This window comes from Stegodyphus dumicola, chromosome 12 (genome assembly GCF_044657685.1).
Source record: "Stegodyphus dumicola isolate Sdum_Otavi_A_Nest chromosome 12, ASM4465768v1".
Classification (NCBI taxonomy): domain Eukaryota; kingdom Metazoa; phylum Arthropoda; class Arachnida; order Araneae; family Eresidae; genus Stegodyphus; species Stegodyphus dumicola.
This window is the reverse complement of record NC_140779.1, coordinates 84,429,310-84,448,651: the sequence shown is the minus strand read 5'-3', so window position 1 is coordinate 84,448,651 and position 19,342 is coordinate 84,429,310.

Here is a 19,342-nt window from a genome sequence, read left to right as displayed (position 1 = left end):
CACCCAAAAAAAAAATTTGCTCCTCCTCCAAATTTTTTTTTATCTTCTCGAAAGAAAAAAAAAGAAACTTTTCCATCTAGCCTCTTTCTTTCAATCCCTCTTAAGAGAGAGAGGGAGGAGAAAAGAAAGAGAGTTCTGAGGAGGTAAAAGAAATGGGTCTGGAAGGAAACGGGTGCATTGCGAGAAAAAGAGGGTCCTCTTTTCTTTTCTCGAAATGCACCCTTTTCCTTCCAGACCCATTTTTTTTATCACTTCTTCAAACCAATCTTGGAAAGGGGGGACACAATAAATTGTGCGTAAAGTCCATTTCGATCAAGACTGGATTTTTTTTTGAAAAGAAAACATAATGTTATATATAGATAGCTAAATCTTTATCATGATATTCTTTAAGAATTTCTTAGCCATTTGTCAAAGAAGGGGACTATAATTGAAGAATTTATGAATTTGGGAACATGTCACCCATGGCAAATCTAAAATCTTGGAAGTGGATACTGGAAAGCCTCGCTCTGATTATAATTCTGAGTTCTAGCATGGGACATTTTTAGATCAATAAGCTAAACTATTTTTCTAGTCTCATATTCTCTCGTGACTAGGGTTCCAGATTTGGGTAGAGAGAGACACAGTTCTGAACAGAAACGTGGAATGCTTTTATAGAAAAGTGAAGAGTTGAAAGTGAAAGTCGAAAAACGAAATGGGATCGGCTAGGAAAAATTTTGCCAGCCGATCTCATTTCGTTTTTCGACTTTCATTTTCAACTCTTCTCTTTTCTATAAAAGCATTCCACGTTTCTGTTCAGAACATTGTGGGCTGTTGAAAAGGCAACACGCTTCCCTCTCTACCCTAATCGGGAATCCTGATCCAGGTGTCCCCCGTTCACGCTACCCATCTTCACCCATTTCGACCCCGTCACCTTCTCAAAGGCCATGTCGTATGGAATGGGACCCTTTTGGTTTTTTCTTTTGAGAAAATAAAAAATAAAACAACTTTATAATCATCTCTCTATGACCTTCACAAACACTCATGTTTTATAATTTTTTTTAAATTTTAGAATTCATCAACCTTGTTCCTCCTCCCCTCTCCCTCTCTCTCTCTGAGGAGTCTATATAAACGGATCGCCAGCGAGCTCTTGTTCATATCAGACGAGTGTTTCGCCTTGAGAACGAAAAAAAAATACAAAAGCCATGCTGCTCAAACTGGAATATAACGATGACTATTACGTGCACGCGTATGTGGATCTAGGATTCCTGTACTGGAATGCCAAAGATATCTTGACTCTCTTGCCTACGAACGTCTCGCATACGACGAGTGTTCTCCAAGTCTTTTTCCCTAATCGACACCATTTTCTTCGACTAGGCGATTTGGACAACTACTCCAAAGAATGGGGTCAACCGAACCAGATTGTCCTCACTTCGAATGAAGCGGCCTTCGTCGCTTCGAAATCCCTGCATAACAAGTCGCTCTTCCCTTGGATGTGTAAAATATTCATGAGACCTCTGACGAAAATTGAGGAGGACGGGGAAACGTATATCACCCTCCGAGAGACTGTGCAAGACGAACAAGAGAGGAAAAAGAGTCCTCTCTTTTTCATCACTCAATTCGGGATCCATCATCTCCCCAAAATCATCCAGAGACATCAAGCCTTCGTTGAAAAGTATCAGAAAGAGGATGATGGTGATGATGATGATGATGATGATGCGCTATGGTCTCCAGTCGCTTAAGGAAGGGGAAACGATCTCCGCTTTCCCTATACCATAGACTGGAGAGTTGAATCAGGAGACCAAAAAATGGGTCTTGGAAGGAATGAGTGCATTTCAAAATGCATTCAATTCCTTCCGAGACCCATTTTTTTGGGCCACTCTCTCCTCCAATATTGGGAGAGAGAGAAAGAAATTTATCATCTCCTGTCCACCCAAAAAGAAACTACGTATTTTTGTTTTTCTGGATGCGGCCGAATTTGCAGAGGAATCGTCCAGAAACCGGCCCTCAAGCCCATTTTCAGACTATTTCTATACATATTCGGTCATCAAGATGGTCCGGGAAGGACTTTGTTTGGACATCATCTCTATATAGATGGTGAAATTTGTATAGCCATTTCTAAAGAATCTCAGAGAAAACTAAAAGCGAGATTGCAAAAAAAGAAATAGCCTCCAGTGAACACAATTCCAACGACAGTGGATAGGAAAAGTGAAGAGTTGAAAGTGAAAGTCGAAAAACGAAATGGGATCGGCTGGGAAAAATTTCTCAGAGCTCAGAAAAAAATTCTAAGATGTAAAAAAAAAAAAAAAAAAAAAAAAAAAACTTTTTGTTAATTGATAAAAATTATCTCACCCCCCCTTTGTCTGGGAATGTTGTCTCCCACTTTCTAAAAATAGACCATGACTCATCCTTTTAAAGAATAGAATTCAAAGAAAAGAGGGGACGACTTTGTCCGGAGACGACTCTGTCCGGGGACGACTCTGTTTGGACTCAACCATAACGTCATTTTAATATAGTGGAATGTGTGTAGAAATAGTCGGAAAAAGGACTCGAACGCCCGTTTTCAGTATATTCCAATACAAAATTGATTGTCCACAACATAAAAAAAGACATCATTTTTTTCTTGGATAGAGCTCCATTTGTATTGGAATATACTGAAAACCGACTCAAACACCCGTTTTCAGTATATTCCAATACAAATTGGTAGTCCACAAAATAAAAAAAAAGACATCATTTCTTTCTTGGATCGAGCTCTATTTGTATTGAAATATACTGAAAACCGACTCAAACACCCGTTTTCAGTATATTCCAATACAAATTGGCAGTCCACAAAATAAAAAAAAGACATCATTTCTTTCTTGGATCGAGCTCCATTTGTATAGAAATAGCCTAGAAATCAGTTCGAATGCCCGTTTTCAGAATATTGTAATACAAATGAAATGACATGAAAAATGCAAAAAGAGGAAAAGTAGCCTACCTTGACGGAAATTCTATTCCAAAAGGGGAAAACTTGTATCCAGGTGGGCCCACAGCACGGCCGGAACTCAAGCGAAACTCGATAGGTTGAAATCGATCCATTAAAAAACATTCTTAAAAAACAGTAAAGTTTTATTCTATTCCAAAAGGGTAAAACTTGTAGCCAGGTGGGCCCACTGCACGGCCGGAACTCAAGCGAAACTCGATAGGTTGAAATCGATCCATTAAATAACATTCTTAACAAATAGTAAAGTTTTATTCACATCGAGTCGGCTGGGAAAAGTTTCTGAAAAATAAATTACCCCCCTTTTTAGTCTGAAAATTTGAAAATTGATGTCTTCAATTTTTCAAAGAATCAATCTTTCAATTCTTCAATTTTCAGACTAAAAGGGGGGTATTTTTTTTATTTTTTTTTTTTCAGCCAGAGAAATTTTTCTCCGGCTCTGAGAAATTTTTCCGCACTCGACTGGATGAATAAAACATCCCCGTTTCTTTAAGAATGGGCTCACTGTTAACTATTTCAGCATTCGACGTTTCGCGTTTAATAATAACTGCCGGGTGTTCAAGAATGCAGATGCACCTACTAGATTTTCTACAGAGAAGCTTGACTGGATGGAGAGTGGATGACTTTTTCCAAGATTTCCAAGATTCTCGACTTTGGACCGTCAAGAGGTAATGGATCTTTTTGTTTTTTTTCTTTTAAGAAAATTTATGGATAGATTCATTTCTTTTTGAATGGACCTAGAAAAATAGGACAAAGTTCTTTTCCAAGATTGGATGAGAGAGGGACCCAAAAAAAATGGGTCTCGGAAGGAATCGAATGCATTTGCACTCATTCCTTCCAAGACCCATTTTTTTTGGTCTCCTGATTCGTCTCTCTCTCTCTCTTCTCAATCCATTTCCATAAATATAGGGAAAGCGGAGAACCTTTCCTTACTTATTTCTAAAAATCTTTTCTTTTTTTTTTCTCCTGAGTTTATGTATATATCAATTCAAATACTTTTGAGAACGGTCATCCCAATTCTCTGTCGTCTTTTCGGTTTCATCGTCCCAACACTCAGTGGACATAGTCTCAGTAGATTTTGGAGCATGGGTCGTCCGTTCATTGTCCCAACATTCAGTGGACCTAGTCTCAGTAGATTTTGGAGCATGAGTCGTCTGTTCATTGTCCCAACACTCAGTGGACATAGTCTTAGTGGATTTTGGAGCATGAGTCGTCCGTTCATTATCCCAACACTCAGTGGATTTTGTCTTTGGATCCTGTGAAGATATTTTGGGGGTCTCATGAGATTCTTTGGAAGGTTCGTCCCAACAGGCTGCTGGATCGTAATCGGAATATTTTCAGGTATGTCTCCCCAACCCTCCGTCTTCCTCGAGTTATTGGAGGAAGTTGACGAAGTAGAAGAGCCCATCAAGTGGAAAGGCGTATGCTCATCCGGATGTTCCATCACTTGGAAACAGGACAGATTATCCCATTTCTGGATGAGGTCATCGTACGCTTTTGGGGACGGATCCTTCTCTAGCTGATCGTAGGCCTTATCAAAAGCTTGCAGAGGATTGTCTGCTTCCTCCTGAATCCTCTCCTCTTTCTCCGTTCCGTCTGGATAGACGTGATTGATATGAAAATCTCCTTCCGTAATATGCCATCGATAGTTGCGCACTTTGTTTTCGGCACAATGGAAATATTTCCTCCTTTGATGATGTCGGGCACATTTTCCCCGATACTTCCAAATGATTCCATCTGGCACATAAATTTCCGTCACGGGTTTTTGATAATCCAAGGCTTTAGCAAAGAATTTAGCTTTCTGGCATCCCACCACATAAATCGTGGAGAAGCTGTGAGTGAGCGATTGGAGAATGCGTCCTAAATGGTTGTAGGGAATATGACCCTCGTTCCAACGAAGTCCGTGCCGGTTTCTTGTCAGCCAGGCATTCGTCTTTTGGTTTTTTTCACTCAGTTGGTGGAAGGGGTGAGGAGGAGCAAACGTCAACGATCCCACGGTCAAAAAATCTTTTGTCGCATAGCCCAATTCTTTTAAAACATAGGTAAATTCACCCTTCTTGTGGTTGTAGGACTGGAAACCCTCTAGATCGAGCACGATAAAGTTTTCTGGACACGCCATGGCGATGAATACGGTGATGTCTCCCACAAACAGGAGCAAAAAAAAAAAGAGTCGAAAAGGTATATATGTATAACAGGGAAGATCTAGAAAGGAAAAAAAAAACAATAAAACATTTTAGAGTCGTCGTCTTGAAAGAGACATTTTTCTTTTCAAAGAGTTAAGAAGTTTCAAAGTTTCAAAGGTCTTTTTAAATGAAGTTATGATTATTATGATTATTAAAAAAAAACTAAGAATCAAATCGATTTTATAGATAACCATATTCATAGGACCAAAGGGACTTACCAGCTCAGTTCACGTCTTCTTCTGTTCTCTGAAGAAATCTCGCGGAGGACACACACTTTTATACTCGCGCGACATCTGTCGGGATCGCGACCCCATCTAAATGTCAGGGTCATTCCAACCTCTTAAAAGGATCGGAATGAAAGAAACACTTTGATAAAAAATATATTTATGAAAAGATATCTGAGGGTCGTGAGAACATTTTCCCTCCCCACCCCCCGCCTATTTCAAAAAAAAAAATAAAAAGTCTTTCTTGGATCGCGTCAAGATTACAAAACAACTCACAGGACTTGTTTATCTCGATCTCGTCAGGGTCACCGTTTCATATAAGAAGATGGATGGACCCTGAACTTTAGACATGATAAAAATTAACTCTACCCGCCTTTTGTCTGGGAATAGGGTCTCACCGTTTCTAAAAATAGACCAGATCCCATTCTTGGAATTCTATTTTTTAGGAAAGGAGGAGTGATGGTTTATTTTTAGAAAGTGTGAGACAACATTCCCAGACAAAAGGGGGGTAGAGTTAATTTTTATCATGTCTCAGACATGAGAAAAATTAACAAATTTTTTTTTTTTTTTTTTTTTTTTTTTTTTATAAGGCTGAAAATTTTTCTGAGAGAGCTGAGAAAGATTTTTCCTCCCAATCTTTTTTTGACGATGAAAAGGGAAAAACTACTGATCCGATCTCCCTACGCTTTAGGGAAAAAAAAACAAAAAAATACTTATGAAATATTCATGTGTTGAAATTGGCTATTCAAATAAGTGACATTTTGTTTTTCATTGGAACTGTTCAACGGCGAGTCCACTCGTCTTATTTTTGGGGTAGGGGATGAAAGTACAGCGGTTTGTTGAAATCGATGATAATTTCCTCTTTAGTCGGCGGAACTGTAAATCTATCCCGTCTTAACTCTTCTAATCTCTTTGAAAGTCTTTCCACTTGCTCTGCTAAGGTTTCCTCGGTACTCATGATCTCTCTTAGTTTAGGGAAGTCTTGACGTATTGGCTAGAGAACAGAGGGTCTTTTTCTCTCTATACATATATCATGTGGGAGAGTGTGATTTATAAATCCTTGTGAAATCTTTCTACGTCTTGTGTAACTTGGAAGATTCGTCTTGTGTAACTTGGAAGATTCGTCTTCTTCTCGTCGATTGGGGTGGAGTTATGGAAAAGAAATGGGATTGGAAAGAAATCAACACATTACAAAAAAAAGAACTTTTTTTTTATTTTTTTCTCTAGGGATTTACATACCCTTTCATTCATGAACATTCAAGTGTTCTCTCCAAGACCAAATTTTAGAAGAGGACCACAAAAAGTACACTTGAGGATCCTCTTTCAGGTCTAGGTGAGATAAGGGTTGAGACCAATATTCTTGATTCTCTAAAGCATCCCAACTTAGACATTTATTATTATTATTATTATTATTATTAGAAAGTTCATCCTCCTCCTCCTCATCGTCGCACGAGTTCTCCTGGGGAGATTCTTCCGCCTCCTCTTCGTCTTCGACAGCTTTGCTCTCGGATGGGTAACAATGTATTTTCCGGAAAACGTAACTACCCTCCATCAAATGGTATCGAAAATTTTTCACCTTGTTCTCGGCACAATGAATCATCTTTTGGAAATATTGGTGTCGCGTGCATTTCGACTTGTTCCGCCACTCGGTTTTCCCTGGGATGTAAAACTCGTAAACGGATCGCTGGCAGAGCTTGCTGAAAAATTCGGCTTTATCGTATCCATTGACGTAGATCAACTCACATTTTCGGTCAGTATTTTCAGGATCCTAGGAAGATGCTCGTAGGAAAGACGACCCTCGGTCCATTGCAGGCCGTGTCGGTTATTTGTAGTCTGGTTGACCACAGCTTGATTGCGGGACGATAAGTCATCGTAATGGACAGGAGGGAGAAAAATCATGGATCCGCATAAGGTTAAATCGCAAGTGATGTAGCCCAGTTCTTTCAAGATGAAACATATATCTCCCGTCTTTGGATCATAACAGTGAAAGTATTCCATGTCCAGAACAATGTAGGAATCTTTGAGAGGTTTGGCACTCAAAATGTCCATCTTCTTCAATTGAGGAAAAAAAGAAAACAAAATTCTCTCTCTCTCTCTCGCTGTGTGTCCTGAAGGAAAAAATGGATAGCGTTCTCTCGCCGTCTCCTCTTTTATATATATATATATAGAGAGAGAGAGAGAGAGAAGGTTGCACGTGACAGGTCGTATGAATTCTGGGAAAGGTCACATTCGTATATATATTTGTTTTTTGAATAATATCGTGCGTATCTCAATACACATCCATCATAATAATAATAATAAAGGTCACCTTGGAAAGAAAAAGAAATAAAAAACATGGAACTCGTGCTCGACTTTGAAGGTTTCTACGATTCTCAAGGAGCATTTATTGTGAAAGAATTGGCTTACGTCACATTGGACGGTACTTCTCGAGGGGTATTTGTTTTTAAACCCCCGTTTCCATGGCAAATGCTCACCGAGAAAGAAAAACGAACCGCTGTGTGGGCGAGTGATTATTATCACGGCTTGTCGTGGTACGAAGGAGAAATTCCGTACAGTTATTTTCCATGTTGACGGAACCCTTTTCCATGATTTGGGTGCGAGGAGAAATGAAACGGCGGTTTTTAGAGAAATGGTTGCAAAGATCCATTTATTGCATTTCGGGATCGACGCAAGAGATTCTCAAATACAATGGGATCGAACACATGAATTGTCCTAACCATACAAAAGGTTTTTTCCATTGCGCTCTACAAAAAGCGGTTCGGTATCATTATTATTTAAAGACACAGAGAAGAAATTCGCAAGGTCGATCCTGCACAATTCAATCTTGACAGAATTCATTAAAAAAAATACATATATGACGTTACTTCTTCAACAGCACAGATGGTTCTGAAGCGAAATTTGGAATTTTGAAATAATAGATCAGGGAGAAATCATTCTTAAAATCAAATGGTAAAGTCTCAAATCGGCTGGGAGAAAAGAAATTTCTCAGAGCTGAAAAAAAAAAAAAAAAAAACTTTTAATTAATTTTTATTATGTCTTTAGACATGATAAAAATTAATGACCCTCCCTTTTTGTCTGGGAAGGATGTCTCACCCTTTCTAAAAATAGACCATGACTCATCCTTTCTCTAATGGCAATCATTCCATGAATGAATCACGATTTGTTTTTCAAAAGAGTGAGACAACATTCCCAGACGAAAAGGGAAGGGGGTCGTTAATTTTTATCATGTCTAAGACATGATAAAAATTAACAAAAAGTTTTTTTTTTTTTTTTTTTTTTTTTTTTTTTGAGTTGGAAAATTTTTCTCAGCTCTGAAAATTTTTTTCCAGCCGACTCGAGTCTTTACCATTTATATTTACGAATAGTCTTTGGATTATTTATTTATTTTCTTTTAAAAAGAAAAATTCTGAGCTAGACCTATCTATTGGCTTAACATTCTGGTCATAGAAACAGTCTAGAATCTCATTTTTTTTCGAGGCTAATGCACGGGTTCTCCAATCAAAAGGGTTACTATAAAGGGATTGGTTTGAATGCATTTATCTGCAAATGTTGTAGGATTCTGTTGTTGAGAAGGGGGTATATTATTATTATTATTATGATGATGATGATTGTGGCAGATTCGTTTTCTACATGGAAGTCTAATCTCCTCCGAAGACCTTTTCTGGGGATCGTGGATAGATGGTTTTTCAATAGGAATCGTTTCCCTCGGATCCTCAAGAGATAGAGGGGGGTGCTGTCTTGAGACATGGAGCGGTCTCTCCTCCTTCTCCTCCTCCTCCTCGAGAAGTCTTGAGAAAGGGAGAGGATTTTCGGTTCCCTTATTCTCGAGGGGTCTTGACAAATTGAGAGGTCCCTCCTCTTCGAAAGAGAGAGAGGGTTTGGTTCCCTTATCCTCGAGGGGTCTTGACAAATCGAGAGGTCCCTCATTTTCGAGGGGTCTTGATAAATGGAGAGGTTTTTCATCTTCGAGGGGGTTTGATAAAGGAAGAGGTCCCTCCTTCTCGAGGGGTCTTGAGAAAGGGAGAGGTTTTTCATCTTCGAGGAGGTTTGACAATGGGAGAGATCTCTCCTTCTCGAGGGGTCTCTCTTCCTCAAGGGGTTTTGAGGAAGGGAGAGGTTTTTCATCCTCGACGGGTTTTGACAAACGGAGAGGAATCTGAACAGGCTTCTCCTCATCCCCATCATTATCGAGGAGGATGATTATAGGCTTTTGGAAAGGTTTTTTCTTTTTCTTCTGAACAGGCTCCTCTTGATGCTCGGGGAGTGGGATGGGGTAGTTGTTCCACCATTCTATTTTTTCTTGCTCGAGGATTTTTTCAAAAGTCGTGGCCTCTTTAAGATGAGACGAAGGAGGAGAGTCCTCGAGAAGAATATAATAGGTATTCTTCCCAGTCTTCTCGATCGAGATAGGTTCGTGCAGACATTTGTGCAACCATTTACTAAAATGAACGAGAATCCCTTTTGTCTTCTCAAGACGATCCATAATCCTATTCATTTGCGAGACGGTTAGAAAGTGGGACGTGTAAAAATATTTGGCTCGTTTCATTAACAAAATTTGTGCATCCAAAGGTGGAATGTCACGAGCCATCAACACGTTTTCGTCGGATAAAAATTCGTCCCGCATCTTTTGATAACTCCCCACGGTATGATAACCCGCACATTTTGAAAAATCGGAGGCTTTCAGGTAAACGACTCCTTGGATGATATAAAAGGAAAGATCAACATATTTATATTTGAAAGGAATACACGTAGTGAGCTGCGGATGCCTCCTCATGATCCACTTGGACAAAAATACGACTTTGGGGCTCTCCCCTTTTATTTATAGAGAGAAAGAGAGTGTGACCTTCCCTTCCCTCCTCCTCCTCTCTCCCTGCTTCCTCTATCTCTGGACGTCCTTGGATTGGAAAGGGTGACTTTGAAAAAAAAAGAAGGTCATGGTTGGATAATTTTTTGTTTATTAAATTATTACTTTCACTTCCTCATTCCCACACACATTCATCTTTTAAGAAAAGAAAAAGAGGTCATGGAGATAAGATTTCTTGGAAAGAAGAGAGAGAGAGAAACAAAAAAAAACAAATAAAACGGACGTCATAGAGCCTCTATATGTGTCTGTGTGTGTCTATATAGATATATAAAAAGGCGAGAGTACTGGGGGAGATCATTTCTTTTCCATTGTGAGCCATGTCGCTATTAGACGTTTTTCCAACTCAACGGATTTCGAACGGGGAGGATTTGAAGATGCTAAAGCAAAACTCCAACTTGAAAATTTTTTGGCGTGTCATTGTGCGACATTTATTCCGCATTTACCACCTCATCAAGCGATCGTTTCTTTCAACCAAGATGTCGAATCCTCCAACCTGCTCGTTCAGAATATATACAGAAATTTATTCGAATCGCAACAAACGAAAGAGGAATCTCCCTTCTCTTGGAATCGGATGGATCGAGCGTTGCGACGGCCCATTCAAACAGACCGGCGATATACGGATCCGCTCACGAGTTTTCGGTGGAAGAATATTTTTCTCACGAAACGATATTTTACGTTTGGAGTGAGAACGACGGCTGAGGACGAAGTTCATATTGTTCAAACCACAGCCGCTCCTCTCGCCTGTTACGAATCATCGTCCCCCAATCTGAAGGAAAGAAGTTTTAAAGTCAGCGACAGGATGAAATATAAGAAATATATTCTAAGACCTTTTCAAAACTATGTCGTTCCCCCGAAAACGCAATATCTCATCGTCACAACCCAGAAGAGTCTCTTTCTCGTCGATCGGTGCTCGTGCTCGCTTTGGAAACAATTGAAAGAGGAGATTTCTTTCCAATCGCCGATGATGTTTCAAGAAAAAGAAGAGAACCCTCCGCCACCTTTACCCATCCCTTCCTTAGATGATAAGAGGAGCTGGACCAAACCGTCATGGCCCGAAACAAAATCGACCCGGCAACAGAATGAAATTGAAGTCATCACAATTGAAGATTTGGAGGAAGAAAAAAAATTACCTCTTAAAAAACGGTCGACTTACCGGAACCTACCTGGCGTGCAAGATCCGTTTCAGAACCCAGAAGCTTCTTCTTCTTCTTCTTCTTCCCCGACTTGTTCAAACAGGCAACCTCTTTCGGACTCCTCACAGACAGAACCTCTTCCAGTATCCTCTTCTTCTTCTTCTTCTTCTCCTCCAACCTGTCCCGACATCGTAGAGGTAGAATGTCAGACGGGTCCACAAGCTTCAAAAAGTACCGACATCGTAGAGGTAGAATGTCAGCCGGGTCTACAAGTTCCAACGGGTCCAGAAATCATGGAAGCAGAATCACAGCCGGGTTCACAAGTTCCAACGTGTCCAGAAATCATGGAGGTAGAATTTCAGCCGGGTAAACAAGTTCCAACGGGTCCAGAAATCATGGAGGTAGAATCGCAGCCGGGTTCAGACATCCTAGATCCCTCCACTCATCCCAAAGAGACTCCAAGTGTTTCAAGACAGCCTTGTGAGGATCCAGCCCTACACGTATGGAATGATTATATGGACATACAAAATTTGGTGCAACAGGAAGGAGAAGAAAATAATAATACGGATGGGTGGGTCAAAGACTGTTTAGATCATTTAACCTCGAATGAAATTGAACTGTTATGGAATTGCATTTCTGAAATCACATCGGAAATGGGATAAAAACCAAAAAAAAAACTTTTTTAATAACAAATTGGAGGAGGGTCATGATGTCAATTAAAAAAAATATTATATAGAGTCCAATCTTGGTGGTTCACTTCAGTTTTCCAGCATGAGGTGATCCACGTTTCCCGAAATATGGATCCCATTCCAAGAGAGATTGTGTAGAGCCTTCACTTCAGTTCTTTTTTTCTACCAAGAGGAGAGGGTCCCCAAAGGGCTACCCATGTCCAAAGAGAGAAAGTGTAGAGCGTTCATTTCAGTTTTTTTTTCAAGTTTAGGGGAGGGAGGTCTCAAAATGACACCCCCCCATTTTCAAAGAGAGATGGTGTAGAGCGTTCATTTCTGTTTTTTCCAAAGTTAGGGAGTTTTCAAATGACTACCCATTTCAGAGAGAGAGAGAGAGAGAAGGTGTAGAGCGTTCATTTCAGTTTTCCAAGGTTAGGATGGTGGTGGAGATTTCCTCCAAAATGGCTACTCATCTCAAAGAGAGAGAGAGAGAGAGAGAAAGCGTAGAGCGTCTATTTCTGTTTTCCAACATTAGAATGTCCCAAAATACCTTCTGAATTCAAAGAGAGATCGTGTAGAGCGTTCATTTCCAGTTCTCCAAGATCAGAAGAAGAGGGTCCGCTTTTCCCAAAATGGCTTTCCGTATTCAGAGACAGCGGGGTGCAGACTTCAGTTTCCTCCCTCCCCAAGAATAGAGGGTCCCAAAATGGCTTCCCATTTCAAAGAGAGAGGGAGAGGCGTTCATTTCCATTCTCCAAGATAGGGTCGTCTGCATTTTCCCAAAATGGCTTCCCAATTCAGAAAGAGAGTGAAAGGGTGTGTAGAGCGGTCATGTTCATTCTCCAAGATAGGGTCGTCAGCTTTTTCTCAAAATGGCATCTCCCCATTCAAAAAGAAATCGTGACCAATTTTTTCCAGTTTTTTCCAAGATGGGGAGAAGAAAACCTAGGATGGAATAACACGACACACAGAGAGAAAGAGAAAAAAAAACGCCATCTTGTCATTTTCTGATAGGGTACCGGTGTTCGAATACTTTTGTGACCGACTGTCTGATTATACTGGGAGAACCATAAAATCGGAAAAGCGATGGGTTTCACAGTTAACGAGGCAATCGAAGACAGACTAGGAAAGAGAGATCCTTTTTTTAGCTGAGAAGCAGATTGCCCTGGAAATCCGTGACTCTGACCATATAATTTCTCCATAGACTCTTTGAACGGTATTCAGGAGACATACTCCATGGGGAAAAAAAATCTGCCCTTCCCCTTCTAAATCGACTGGAAAGAGAATGAGGTGGAAGAGATCCATCCACGAGAGATCATACTCTTGAACGTCAGACAAATATGAAGTCGAATAGCTTAAACAAAAAATGCTTGAAAAGTCATCGAGTCTCGAAAATTTAGGTCTCTCTCTCTCTCTGAAGGAAATGAGAAAATGGGATTCTGCGTTTTTCTTCCTCAACGGCTGACATTCATCTGAAGTGACACTCGAAATGTTTAAATAGATAAACGAGAATCCATTCTTAAAAAAATGATGCTGTGTCGTCAATTGGAGAATTGAGTCAGCTGGGAATATATTTTTGAGAGCCAGGAAAAAAAATTTTCTAACTCTGAAAAAAAAAAAAAAAAAAAAACTTTTTGTTAATTTTTATCATGTCTTTAGACATGATAAAAATTAACTACCTTCCCCTTTTGTCTGGGAATGTTGTCTCACCGTTTCTAAAAATAGACCATCACTCATCCTTTCTAAAAAGAATAAAATTCCAAGAATGGGTTCTGGTCTATTTTTAGAAACGGAGAGACAACATTCCCAGACAAAAGGAGGGTAGAGTTCATTTTTATCATGTCTAGAAGACATGATAAAAATTAACCAAAAGTTTTTTTTTTTTTTTTTCCACAGTTAGAAAATTTTTTTTCCCGGCTCTCAAAATTTTTTCCCAGCCGACTCGATTCTCCATTGACAAGACAGCGCCATTTTTTTTAAGAATAAACTCTCGCTTATCTATTTAAGCATTTCCAGTTTGGCTTTAGATGAGTGTCAGCCGTTGAAGAAGAAGCATCCTGTCACTTGGGAGAGACATATTTTGAGGAGTCAACATGTTGTGTGGACCGTTGAGATAGATTTTTCTCTTCCCATTGTGTGGACATTGTTGAGCGTTTTGTGAAGCTTTGAAAGAGAGGAGGGGTTTTGATGGAGAATATTTCTTTTTATTGAATTTTTAAAAAAAGATTTAAGATTGACATTTTATAACAGGTTTTACATGGAAAGAAGGTTTTTCTTCTAGTTTGACGACTTCTTTTTCTTGGGAGATGTTTCTATTGGAAAGATGGAAGGAAAGACGATTCCCACATTGAAGAAGGTTCATGAGAAACTCGTACGGATTTTGGTTCTCTTTTCGAGCCGATATATCATACGGAATCCGGGACATGTTTGCAATCGCTCCAGTTCCTCCTCGTGTTTTTGCTTGCTCGCCAGTTTCATGCGGGGACGAAACTGGTCCAGAATATACAATCCCTGGGGTTGAATCACTCGAGAAAAAGCGACATATTGCTGAAATCGATTAAAAGGTCCGTGCATGTAAATTGCGATCGATGGAAAGGTGGCTCCTTGGGCTTTATGAGCCGTAATCGCTTCGGCTAACATCAAAGGAAACTGTTCGCGATAAAATGCGAGTCTTTTCGTCGAACAGGTGTCAATACGAATGGAGACGCGATCGATAGGAGCTAGACTATTCGAAAATTGCAGCCAGACACGCGTCACAACTCCGTCTTCATCCTGGTCTATTTGGTGTATTGTTCCAATCGCTCCATTCATCCATCCTTTGGATCTGTCGAGCGTTTTAGTCAATTGATATCGCGCTCCTCTTTGTAAATGGAGGACGGATTCGAGATTCGCCATCTGAGATCGATGTAAATGTCGACTCCGTTTCATCATCCTCTTCCGCAATTTTTCGCTCTCGGAATAAATCACGTCTCGAGCCAGACACGAACAGTACGTCCCTCGGGATTGGAGACGTTTCATATTATATTTCTCTGCATCCTTGCTCGAAAAACAGAGAATAATAGCTTCGCGAGGAATTTCGTCGAAACTGCGAACGCGGGACTGGAAAAATGCCACATCGTCCGGTTCTAAAAAGTGATTTCTCGTTAAACGATCGAGTCTCTCCTCGTAATCCAGAGAGAATCGCATACATTCGACTAGTTCATAGTAGAGCGTGGATTGAGGTGTCCACCACCCTTCAGAATAAAAAATGGGCGTGTCGCGAATCGGTTGGAGCTGCTGCAAATCTCCGAATTTAATCATATGCACATTCCCAAACGGCTTATCCGGCACATGACACAATTGTCGAAGTTGCTGGTCGAGGCGCAAAAATAAATTGGATCCGATCGTGGAAACGTCATCCAAAATCACCATCCGTAAAGGAGCATACAGGGGTATGTAATAGTCTAAAGTCTCTTGGGTCAGAGGTCCAACAAAAGTCCCGTTCATTTGAAGACGCAGGGCATGATGCAAAGTATCTCCCGTAATGTAGACCGCTCCTTGAGCACTGAGTGCGAGTTTGAGAACCGAGCACGCTTCGCTAAAAAGAGGCGTTCGAATCAGAGTTTGGTATAAATCTTGGATCAGGAAAGATTTACCCGTTCCGGCAGATGCTTGCACAATAATATCCAGAGAAGGGGGACGTTTCGATTCAGGTAACGCGTAATAGGTGTACAAACGGACGAGAACGTAGATCAGGAAATTGTATTGCTCTTTATTACATTGTCGAATACATTTTTGATAGGCTTCTTCGGACCACATATCCTTATACTGCAAATTCGTATAGCTTTCCCACTGCTTGGGAGGAAGAAGTTTCTTTCGCGGTCGGGAGTTCTTTTTAAGAACAGCATAACGTTCCCTTTGAAGTATTCGTTCTCGCTCTCGATTAGCTGAATTGCTTCGCCAGCGTCGTTTCTGTTCACGCATTCTTTCCCTAAGACGTTCTCTACTGGATAGGCTCATCGTGACACCACTCAAAAAGGTGAAGTGTGTGTATGAAAATTACTTCCTTTAATATATATATATATACTTTTTGAGGAGGGGGGGGTGTGAAATGACCTCGTCTCGAAACGAACCAATAGCACTTTGAGAAGACTTGGAACGAGATAGGTTTCTTAGAGAGAGAGGGACACAAAAAATATATAAAAAATCAGAATGATTTATCCGTCGACCTCTGGGCTAAAAGTAAACAAACAAAATTTGAAAAGGTCAAGGTGAACACACTGAATTCATCTTAGAAATCAGATAGGATAAAAATGAGGGTACCCATGTTTCCTCTTCAACAACAGAGACTCATCTAAAACGAAACTCGGAATGCTTACACAAATAAACAAGAATCCATTCTTAAATAAAAAATGGGGACGTCTTGTCGATCGAGTCGGCTGGAAAAAATTTCTGTAACTCTGAAAAAAAAAAAAAAAAAACTTTTGGTTAATTTTTATCATGTCTTCTAGACATGATAAAAATTAATGAACCCCCTTTTTGTCTGGGAAGGATGTCTCACTCTTTCTAAAAATAGACCATCACTCACCCTTTCTAATGGGAACCATTCCAAGAATGAGTCATGGTTTGTTTTTTCCGAATGGGTGAGACATCCTTCCCAGACAAAAAGAGGGGACAGTTAATTTTTATCATGTCTAGAAGACATGATAAAAATTAACCAAAAGTTTTTTTTTTTTTTTTAACTCAGAAATTTTTTTCAGAGCTCTGAGAATTTTTTTTTCTAGTCGACTTGGCTGGACAAGACATCTCCGGATTCTTTCTGGAATGGACTCTATGATCTATTTAAACATTTCGAGTTCCGAGTTTCGCTTCAGTTGAGTGTGAGCCGTTCAAGAAGAAGAAACCATCCTGTGAGTGGAGAGAGAGAACTATTCCTTTTTCCATTCACCCGTTGTGTTGAACCGTTCAGATATTTGCTTTTATTATTATTATTTTTTCCTAACCCACCCGTCTTTAAACAATGGAATAGTTTGAAAGGGTCAACCCATTTTATAGATATCAACCTCATACCCTCATCTCAACGGGTCTCGAGTGGGAGGAAGGAAGGAGCAGGCGACGAGAACTAAGCATGTCTGTTTATCGAGTAGACGCATCGGGGAAAGAACGATACCCGACCGACCCCCAACATCCTCACTACGAATTATACGTTACGGATCCTGAAGGAAATCCTATCTTGGCTCGAGACGAAAACGGTCATGAGTATTACGCGGTAGATTTAAACGGAAACCAATACATTTTAGCTCCTCGACGGTGTGCCCGAACGGCTTTTGGACGAGAATACTACCCGAAATTTCAAAATGGGGACGAGTATTCGCTTTATACGTCTGTTTTATTCCCTTATGCCAAAGACGAATCGGGGCATGAAATGTATCCTAAAAAGGCGGATGGATTCGAATATTGTTTAACGGCCGGCGATCGAATTCGTTATGCTCGCGATGCTTGGGGAAACGAATTTTATCCTCGAAGAGCGGATCAGCAAACGGAATACCTCTGTGAAGAAGTGGGGTATGCGAAAAGAGCCGACGGATCCGAAACGTATCCTAAATTTTATATCTACACTTCTGGTTAAGGTCTCTCTCTCTCTTTCTCTCTTTCTCTATCGAAAGAGAAGAAAATAATAAAGAGTGTGTTACTGCAATGGAGCATTCTGACGCGGAACCTGTTTCGTATTCCATTTGGTGTATGAAATGCCGAGCCAAGACCGATACGGTCGACGTCCACTATTGCATGTCGAAAAATTGACATCCGATGGTCACGGGAAAATGTCAGGTGTGTGGAACCAAGAAACAACAGTTTATTACAAATGCTTCCGTTCCACCTGGAATTCAGTTCCTGGATGAGGAGGAAGAAAAAGGAAAATGTTCCGAGTAAGAAGAAACAAGTATATTCAAATCAAAAGTTGGAAAAAGATGGATCTTACTATTATATGCTCTCCTAAAGCGGGTGGTTCTCCTTTACAGTTTGGCATACAGACGGATTCGCCTAATCCGGTTCCAAGACTCGTGAATTTTCCTCAACCGGCAACTCCACCCTTAGATACTTCTTCTTTGAATGAGTTTTCTAGCATTCTGAAAGAATATCTAAACGTCGTGAGAGAATTGATTCTTCCCCTGCATCGAAATGTTGAAGAAAAGAGCTCTGAATGTGGAAGCAAGGACACGGATCCAAAGCCAAATTCGGAGGGTTGAAAGGGATAGGTGAAAGTCCATTATTAAAAAAAAAGAAACAATGGTCATGTCATGTCTTGTCGATCGAGTCGGCTAGAAAAAATTCTCTAGATGAGATTAAAAAAAAAAAAACTTTTGGTTAATTTTTATCATGTCTTAAGACATGATAAAAATTAACTCTCTCTTCTTTTTTGTCTGGGAAGGATGTCTCACCCTTTCTAAAAATAGACCATCACTCACCCTTTCTCAAGGCAATTATTCCAAGAATGAGTCATGATCTATTTTTAGAAACGGTGAGACAACCTTCCTTGACAAAAAGGAGGGACAGTTAATTTTTATCATGTCTAGAAGACATGATAAAAATTAACCAAAAGTTTTTTTTTTTTTCATCACTTAGAAAATATTTTCCAGAGCTCTGAGAATTTTTTTCCCAGTCGACTCGATGATCCAAACAACAAGACATCCAAAATTGTTTCTAGAAGAAACTCTCGCTTCTCTATTTAAACCCCTCGCGTTTCCAACTTCAGATCCGTGTGTGCTGTGCACTCAACCTAGATATGCGCTTCTCCTCCCTCCTGGAAAGAGCCTTTTTTTATTCTGAGCTCTTAGCATTTTTTTTCAGCTTCATTTCCATTCTCCAGGTTTCTGTCTCCTCCTTTCCGTTAACACTGCAAAATTTCTAAATTTCTCATCACTCGGAGCTTGGAAATCTGTCATCAAAAAAACATGACATAGCTCTGCTTTCAAGTAGTCGATTTAGATTCGTCAGGATCATGGCTGATTTTCCATGATGGCTCTCCAACCTCAATATTAGAGTTTGAAAGGAATAAGGTAAAAAAGTTCGTCCTAGATATCCAATGAAACGTAAAAAGAGCGACGAGGATCTAAAAAAGCTACGACCCTTTCCAGAAGGGGAGGGAGCAATGAATATTCAGGTGAGTCCACAGCATGGACTGCACGAAAATGAAACGGCTTCCGCAGATAACAGAATGTTCGAGATGTCTGTCGTCGATCAAGTCAGCTGGTAAAATTTTTCTAAGAGCTGAGAAAAATGTTCGCATACCTTCACAAAAATTCTTTCCAGGAGGGAGAAGTGTGTATCCAGGTC